This window comes from Hyperoodon ampullatus, assembly GCF_949752795.1.
Source record: "Hyperoodon ampullatus genome assembly, chromosome: 5".
Lineage (NCBI taxonomy): Eukaryota > Metazoa > Chordata > Mammalia > Artiodactyla > Ziphiidae > Hyperoodon > Hyperoodon ampullatus.
Genome location: NC_136918.1, coordinates 96,683,043 through 96,691,917, shown reverse-complemented (window position 1 = coordinate 96,691,917; position 8,875 = coordinate 96,683,043). Strand labels below are relative to the sequence as shown.

Genomic DNA, 8,875 nt, shown 5'->3' with positions numbered 1-8,875 from the left:
CTGTCACAGGCCCCTGCTCTCGGGAGAAGGCTTCACTGGCTCTACAGTGTGTGACTGCAGTCAGTGTTCTATCTGAATTGAATGCCAGCCAGCATTTGATATTTGTAGGTTTGATAGATTTCAGTGTAGCTTGTTAGCATGACAATAGTGAGAGAATTTTGATAATATTGCTCTTGTCACTTACGTTTGTGGTCAGCCCTGTTTGTATGGCACCCATGGGTCTACTGAAAATAAGCAAACAACATTCAGGACTTAGATCTTACAGGATGCGTCATTATTTCAGTTCATTTCAATTTTCTTTTGATTATTGGTTTTATAGATAAAAGGTGACCATAGGAAAAAAAATAAATTTGTTGCAATTTTATCCCTTAAGCATTAAAATCCATTGTGATGGCACTTAGATTTGCATATGTGGTCCTGAAATGAAAGTTGCTTTTTGTTTTATTCCAGATAATTGCAGCTTGGGGTAGGTTTTAATTGGACCAGCCAATTTGGACACCTGAGATTTAATTTCTCATTCTATGACCTCCTATGTTTTTGGCTGATTTCCGTGTCTGAAAACATTCATTTGAAAAAAATAAAATACAACTCTTGGGTATTGTATCCTAACCTGGAGGGAGCATCCATTTGTGTAGCAAATACTAAAAATAGTCGTTAACCTCTAAAGGATACTGACACTAGGTCATTATTCATTTGATAGAAGAATCTGTGATCAGTTTTCTCCTGGTTCAAGTGAGAACATCAACACGTGTTCCCTCTGCTCCCAAGTAAACCACTCAGCTGCTGCTGCAGCTGTGCTTCCAGACTGCAAAGATTACTCTTAATTCAGGAACCATTACGTGGGAAAACAAACAGTAGTTGTGGGAAAGGACATTGTCCCCACACACAAGCGTAGCGTTCCTATGTGGGTTTTTAAAAACCTAAGTTCTGTTTTTTTCCCTAGAACAAAGAGGAAACAGGTTAAATGTTTTTGCAGAATTTTGTTGGAGTCTTCATGAAAAAAATGTCGCTTTTCTTACAAATTTCTGATGTAGACAAAACATATAGTCTGGAGGAGGCCTACTTTTGCAGGTGTCTCCTTTAAGGCGTCATGATTGCCATGGAAGAAACAGTATTTTCCCCAATAGTAAACTGCAAGAAGCATTTTATTTTTTATCAGTTTTGCAAAAAATTTTAAAAAGCCAAGTTTTAAGCCTAAATTCTTACCAAAAAATCAAGCTTCCCTTTGTTCAGTCTATCTACACAATGGAACAAATAAAACAATTCAATGACAAACACCAGAACCTAGCATGTGCAGCTACTAGAAGTGCTGTTTATAACTGTAGAAATTGCTGTAGAGACTAATTGTTATTCAACATTTGTGACCTATTATTCAGGACTTAATTTTACTATACTACATGCAAATCACTATGCAAGCTTAGATTTGTTTCAAATGAAGTGTCTATGCTCTAATGTTAATAATTAAATCAATCATCAAATCAAAAGAATACCTTTTCTCCAATTTGCCTGAATAGTGCAGAAGAAAGTATTTATTTTACTCTAATTAGCTATATAATTGCCTCAACTTTCTCTTTCAAGGTGTAGACACAGTCAGGGGAAATGGGATCTGAAAAGTCTCCTGATAATTTCCTCAATATAAGAGTCACAAACACTTAAAAAACCAATCTCCTCTTCCTCATGTTACTTCAAAATAACTTTGAAGCGACCATTCTGAACTTTATCAGTGTTAGCAATTTATTTACTGATTTAAAGGGGGAAATCTTACAGAAAAAATATGGACCATGCTACTTATGTGACCCTCCATGTACAGGGATAGTATTGAAATATTCTGGTAAATCTATTTCAGATACTTTAAGTGAATTGCCATTGATCCAAGGATTAAATCCTGTGAATAGTACATTATATCATTGAAACTGGTTTGTCAGTTTGATTTTTGTGCTTTGGGTATAGTTACTGTTTCAGCTATTAACCCGTTAAATTCTATACACCATTTTCTAAAACTGAATAATGCACATATCAGTTTGCAAGCAACTTAAATCTCATATTATTTTTTGTCACCTTTATAACATAAGTGGGATGTCCAAAGCTATAATGAGACAAACCAGGTTTGCTTTAAATAGCTTTGTTCTTATAAAGCTGCAGTTATATGTAGTATTTAGTTATACTGAATATTCCAGTTACTATAGTGTGAAAACCTTACAAAATATGTGCAAATATTCCTTCAGGTTTTTTTTTTTTTTTTTTTTTTGCGGTACGCGGGCCTCTCACTGTTGTGGTCTCTCCTGTTGCGGAGCACAGGCTCCGGACGCACAGGCTCAGCTGCCATGGCTCACGGGTCTAGCCGCTCCGCAGCATGTGGGATCTTCCTGGACCGGGACACAAACCTGTGTCCCCTGCAGAGGCAGGTGGACTCTCAACCACTGCGCCACCAGGGAAGCCCATTCCTTCAGTTTTAATACCTCAAACTGTTTTTTGCATTTCAGGGGTAAGGTCTGATGACATGTAAAAGATGATTGTTCAATAAAATAATTGTAAGTGATATCTTTAAAACGGTGATTTTTTTGTTTGTTTTTAATTTTTTTGTTGTTTTTAAGATATATCTCCATCCTACTCTCACCATTCTATTTCTACTTTCACAAACATTAAGAAAGGTTAAACTTAAAATAAGCTGCCTAATGCAACAGGGAAGTACAGTAGCTCTAGGCTAGATGAAGCCTGCCCTCTCCACACTGAACTTCCGCAGCCCTGTGTAGGGAGCATATTCATGAGATCAGCTGAGGGTAAAGAAGTGCTTTACCTTGCGTCTGAGCTCTGACTAAAACTGAGCCTACGACTTTTAAAACTTTGAGGGGAAAGTAAAAACTGGAAAGACAGGAGCTCAGCTTCTGCCCAGAGTTGCATAGTCTCCCATGACAGTTCTGTCAGGGTCTGGCTGCCACCCCTTGTTCTGGAATATGACAAAGAGTTGAGGAGAAATCCTTTTCCTCACTCAGGGAGAATCCAATCTTACAGAACTGAGTACTAGTCTGGGTCCTCAAGTATTGGCACTTAGCTTTGGGAGCATCACAGACATGATGGTCCATGAAGGGGCATTGTTAGCTGTGGAAAATGTAAGGCCGTGAACTTCTAGAAGTGAGAAAAGAGCAGGAGAAGAAGTATATGGGAGACATTTGTGAACACAAGGTGTAGTTTGAAGGATTCTCAGAGCACTTGGCAGGAGAGAACTGTGACAGGATGGAGAGCCTTCTGTCAAGATGATAGAGGCTATTAGGCTAGCACACATTTGCTTTCATTTTATATTTATAAGGAAAACAGGAAGCTGACCATAGATCAATTGCTTTTGAAAATGATGTTCCTCAATTATTTACAAGCGGGGAGACATTTAATACAAAACAATCCAAATTTGTAATTTAGAAAAGTATATACTTGGGTAGTAGAAAAAATAAGTACCAGGATTGGCTGGTGTATTAGGGTTCCCCAGAGAAAAAGAACTAATAGGATGTATGCATATAAAGAGATTTATTTTAAGGAATTAGCTTTCATTATTATGGAGTCTGACAAGTCCCAAGATCTGCAGTGGGCAAGCTGGAGACACAGGAGAGCTGGTGATGTGTTTCCAGACTGAAAGCCAGCAGGCGCAAGCCCCGGAAGAGCTTTTATTTCAGTTCTAGTCCAAAGGAAGGACTAAACCAGTGTCCCAGTTGGAAAGGCAGTCAGGCAGGAGGAATTTCTCGTAGTCATGGGAGAGTTAGACTTTTTGTTCTATTCTGATTTTCAACTGAATAAATAGGGTTCACTCACATTAGAGAGGGCTATCTGCTTTACTCATGTATTCAAATGTTAGGTCTCATCCAGAAACATCCTACAGACGCACCCAGAATAATGTTTGACCAAATGTCTGGGCAACCCGTGGCCCAGTCAAGTTGACACAAGATGAACCATCACAGTTGGTAAACTTGCAAACACACCATTATTTTGTGTCACACTACTAAAATATAAAACGTCCTAATGAACCCAGCCACATTAAGGGAATGAATAAATAAATTATTACAAAATTTGATAATCTCCTCTTGAAATTATTTTGAAATATTTAATGTCTGGAGGTAAGGGCTTGTGAGCAGGGGGTCCTCTTTCATATTAGCTAAAAATATGGATCAAACAGAGAAAAGACAGGGCTATGAGTGGGTGGGCAGTGATGTGCTTGGAAATTATGCTGAATTATCTCTCCTTATCATGAGAAACAGGGCAGAAGGAGGCCTGGCATCAAAGTACTGATTGGACCTACATCCTACAGGGTTGGTATTGAGGGGGCGGGTGGCCAAGGAGTGGAGTGAGTGATGTCATCAGCAGTTACAACAGGCCAGAAGCAGTGAAAAGCATAAAACAGCAAAGCAGAGATAATAGGGGGCAAATGCAGCAAGGAAAGTGTTGAACCCTGGGAGGAGAGGCAGCTTCTCAGAGGGCATGAGTTCACTGGTAGAAGACAAAAACAAATCTCTGGTAGCTGTTACCCATGTTTCTCATGATGGTGACTTGTCTCCTCCAGAGACTCAAAGGAAGTGGAAACTGGATAAATATGTTATACTTTCATGTTTGTGAGAATATCTTGTCTGATCTTTACAAATTTGAATAATACAGGAGAACTAAAATTGCCTTGATTAATACCACTTTTTGCTGAGATAGCAAGGAGAGAATTGGTTGGGGTACTAGACACAATATTTGGAAATCTCTGTTCAATAAACTTCATTTAAAAAATGCTTTGTATTCTTGGCGAAGTGAAATTGAGAACTCAGATTGTTACCTGCATGGTTCAAACCTCCAATTCCCTTTTACCTCAAGTATCTGGATATTTTTTGTTTTACTTAAATTGCCAACATAATTATCTCAATTTTCCCTTTCATTTTCTACGTTGAAAAGAGAAGTGACATCATTATATGGAGGTTTAGTCAAAGGGAACTTGGATCAAATGTTGAGGTAAGTTTTCATCAGGAGCATGGCTGTGTTAGCAATGCCCAAAGCACAATCTATTGCTGAATAATCCTGCTCATTTGGCTAATCAACTAACACTGGAAGATCCTGGGAGAGTTTGGGTTTGACAATTTCACTCAACTCTGACTCAAAGTTATACAGGTCCTGAAGCCATTTCTCCCTTTGCGTGTAGTTTTCTAACTTTAGAAATTATTTGCCACTTGGGGATTGGAACGCTATTGTTTTGCTAACATATATTTTGTTGTTCATAAAATGAGATGGCAGAATGCCCACTGAGAGAGAATTGAACCCAGTTATTTCTCTTAAATTCTATAAAGATAAATCACAATTCGTTTTTGCATCACCCTCACTCTCAAAACGCAATATGGAACACAGGTGATTCACTATCTCATTAAAAGATTTATCAAAACTTTAATGCTTTCTTTCCAGTTTGTCAATGGATCCATAATGAGAATTTCTCTTATTTCACACTTCACCATCTCTGGTCTGTAGCCCTTGTCTTGTGGTCCAAGATGGAGAAAGGTCCAAAAATAGAGGCAAAGGACATACACACATCATCAATAGTTTAAGGAAATTTCCTGGAAGCTGCCACAGGAGACTTTCTCTCATTATTTAACTTGCCAGAACTTAGTCACATCACCACACTATCAGCACGGGTGTCTCAGAAATGTACTGTGGGTGTCCATGTGCCCAGCTATCATCAGAGGATCTGACTTAAACCTATGTTACTCAAGTCATGTCATCATTTACTCACAGCTTTAAAACATGAGATACGTTGATTTATGTACAAGAATGTTTATCACTATTATTTTTAATAAAAAATATTAGATGCCACTTAAATGTTTCCAAATACAGAATTCTTAGATGTACTATGGTCCTTTGCTGTGCTATAATGATATGTAAATACTAAAATCAGTTATAAAAAGCCTTTACCCAAATGGAAAATGCTTATGCTATAACATGAAAAGAAAGAAGCAGAATACAGAACTGTATATATAATATGAGCTCACACAGAAAAAAGACACGAAGGAAACTGATAGAAAAGTTAACTGTGGTCAGTTAGGAAAAATAATTGGTTTTGATATTAATCTTCTTATACTACTACTCTCTAGAATGTTTTATTTTTTTTTCCTTTTTTTTTTTGAGAAAGTATCCAGATAATTTAAATGAGAAAGTAATTTTAGTGATCTGATAATTTGGAAGTTGAGGAAAGTGTTTTGTCTATATTATTGACATAATCGCATCAATTCTCAACTTCATCTACTGAAAAAAAAAATTCTTTGCACTTAATCTAATGAGCATGTAGGAAGAAAACAAAAATCCAAACCTTTCTGAGAGGCAGTGGAAATGCAACTGCTTTATTTATTCTAAAGCAATTCTAACATTTTATTCAACATGCAAATGGTCTGCAATGCACTTACGATTATACAATGGCAGACACTAAGCAGATTTGGGGAACTCTGGATTCTATTGACAGAAATGAATGAGCTATCTGAGTCACTGTTTTTCATTTGTGCATTTGTTTTTCCCATATCACTAGCATTCGTTATGGTCACAGAGCCAGGCTCACACTCAAACCGAGTTTATGCTCTGGGAAATGCTGAAAAGCATTATCATCTTCATTATTGTCATCAGTGAAAATTATGTTCGTCCATGCTCTCTGGAGTTGATGGCTAGAATGTTTGAAAACAACATCCAGGCATTTTCCCTCTCCCCCTGAGGAAAAAAAATACATACCAGTGTTTTTTTATTTTATTTTATTTTACTAATAATCTGTTTTTCCTTTGCCTTTTAGAGTTGACAAAAGTTGCATGTAATGAATGCTATTTGTACATAAAGGCAATTTCCAGAATAAGTATAATGTCACTGCCTGGCATATGAAACAGATACAGAAATTCTCCAGATTAGCCGCCTTAGTTGAACACTACTCATATTTTGAAGTAAACAAATAACCATTTCCTGTGCATTTTCGCCTCACCCCATCACCTCATCAGAAGAGTGATAATTGCTTTGGAGACTCTTGGTATTCCCTCCATGCCCTACTCAGTATCCCTTGGAAAGGGTGGCCAGGACTCCGTTGTAAATACAGCTATAAGGTCCGAATTCCTGCAGGTGTGAGGAGAAAGGTTGTAGCAGCTTTGCTGCGCTAATTCATGAACTCTTTTGAGTTAAATTTTATTTTTTCCTCAAAAAGGGATCTTTCCTCAAAATGGCAACCAGTGTAAGTAACTTTGTACATACCCAGAGGATTTGAAATAATGCCTTGAAGACTGTGGGGTTTTTCCTAAATTGTCAACTGTAGAGTTCAAAGGGATCGCATTTTGCCTCAGCTTAAAACCAACACTTTTCTTTCTTTAAATGGGATTAAGAGAATCACGGAACCCTGAGGCCGCGGGGCGGGGACCGCCCTGGCGCGGGGCATGCTGGGTCCAGCGCCCGGGTTGCTGGGAAGGGGGTGGAGCGCGGCTGCTCTGGGGCCTCTAGAGGGAGAAGTAGCGGCCGTGATGGACGGGTTCCTCACAAGACTGTTATGTTCACGGACGCCAAGGAGCCAAGCACCGTGTTCGAGCTGAAGCGCATCGTCGAGGACATCCTCAGGCGGCCGCTGGACGAGCAGCGAGCGGCTGTATAAGGACGCCAAGCGTCTGGACGACGGTAAGACATTGGGCGAGTGTGGCTTCATCAGCCAGACAGCAGGGCCTCAGGCCCCAGCCACTGTGGGACTAGTCTTCCGAGCAGATGAAGCATTTGAGGCTCTGCTCATCGAGCCCTTCTCCAACCCACCCGAGCTGCTGCATGTGATGAAGCCGCAGAACTCAGGAAGCAGCCCCAATGAACAAGATGTGCAGTGAGAGACCCTCCCCCCACTGCTCCTCCCCCCTTAAAAGATATCTGGGTGTCCAAAAAAGAAAAAAAAGAGAGGTTATTCTCTTAATCCCATCTGAAGAAAGAAAAATGTGTTATCATCTTTCGCTATTCAGTTTAAATGACTTCCCCCAATATCTGAACTCTGTGCTAACTCTAAATGGAAGCCAAGAAGCAAAGAATAATGTGCTGTTTTGAATGTAAATGGAAGATAAGATGTTGAAGCTAAATTTTAAAACCACACCAAGATACATGCATTCTCCTCTCACATTTAAATAATGCTCACATTAAATAATTGTTCCAAAGGAACTGTCAAATGAAAGAGTCAGTTATAGCTTTTCCTAGCTGAGCTCTGACAACTAGAAGTCTAAGGCTCACAGTGAAGTTATGAAAATAATGTTTTAAAAAGCTCATTTGCAAAACATGAGCAAAACCTTATTTCTATCTGATATTGGCAGAAAAATGAACAAGTTCTACAGTATTGATTAGGTGAAGCTTTCTAGATTATGTTGATTATGCAGGGCTAGCCCAGGGAATCTAAACCATGTAGGACGAAATTGAGTTTTGAGGACCTGTGCATAAATTGCAAAGGTATAGGCATTATTGTTTTAAACTTTTATCCTAGATGTCATCTTTATTTGTGCTTTCTATGCTCTGGGAAAATGTGGAACTGACTATGAAATGCAGAAGCTCTGCAAATCAGTACATAGAGCTTCCTGGGGGCCTTGAAGTCAAGGAATTGAGCACATTGCTTGTAAAATAGGTTGCTCATTCCTGAGAGCTGATATATTATGGCCGGCGTTGGTTTGGAGTAAAGAGAAATAAATTGGAAACTTACAATAACTCTAGAACCCTAGTCCTGGATGTATGATCCCCTGACCCTCACCATCAGTCTTACCCAGTAACTTGTTAGAAGTGCAGTTCCTCAGAACCCAGTCCAGATCTACTCAATCAGAAGCTCTGGGGGTGGAGCCCCCTGTTTTCTGTTTAGCAAGCCCTCCAGTTGATTCTGCTGCATGCT

General features: G+C 39.0%; 1 pseudogene across 1 annotated transcript; it reads left to right on the top strand.

Moving 5' to 3' along the window:
- The first annotated feature begins 4,464 nt into the window (after nt 1-4,464).
- LOC307053794 (elongin-B-like) lies at nt 4,465-7,841 on the top strand (annotated as a pseudogene). The gene is made up of 2 exons: nt 4,465-4,528; nt 7,359-7,841. The product of its transcript is annotated as an elongin-B-like (transcript).
- Nucleotides 7,842-8,875: the final 1,034 nt, after the last annotated feature.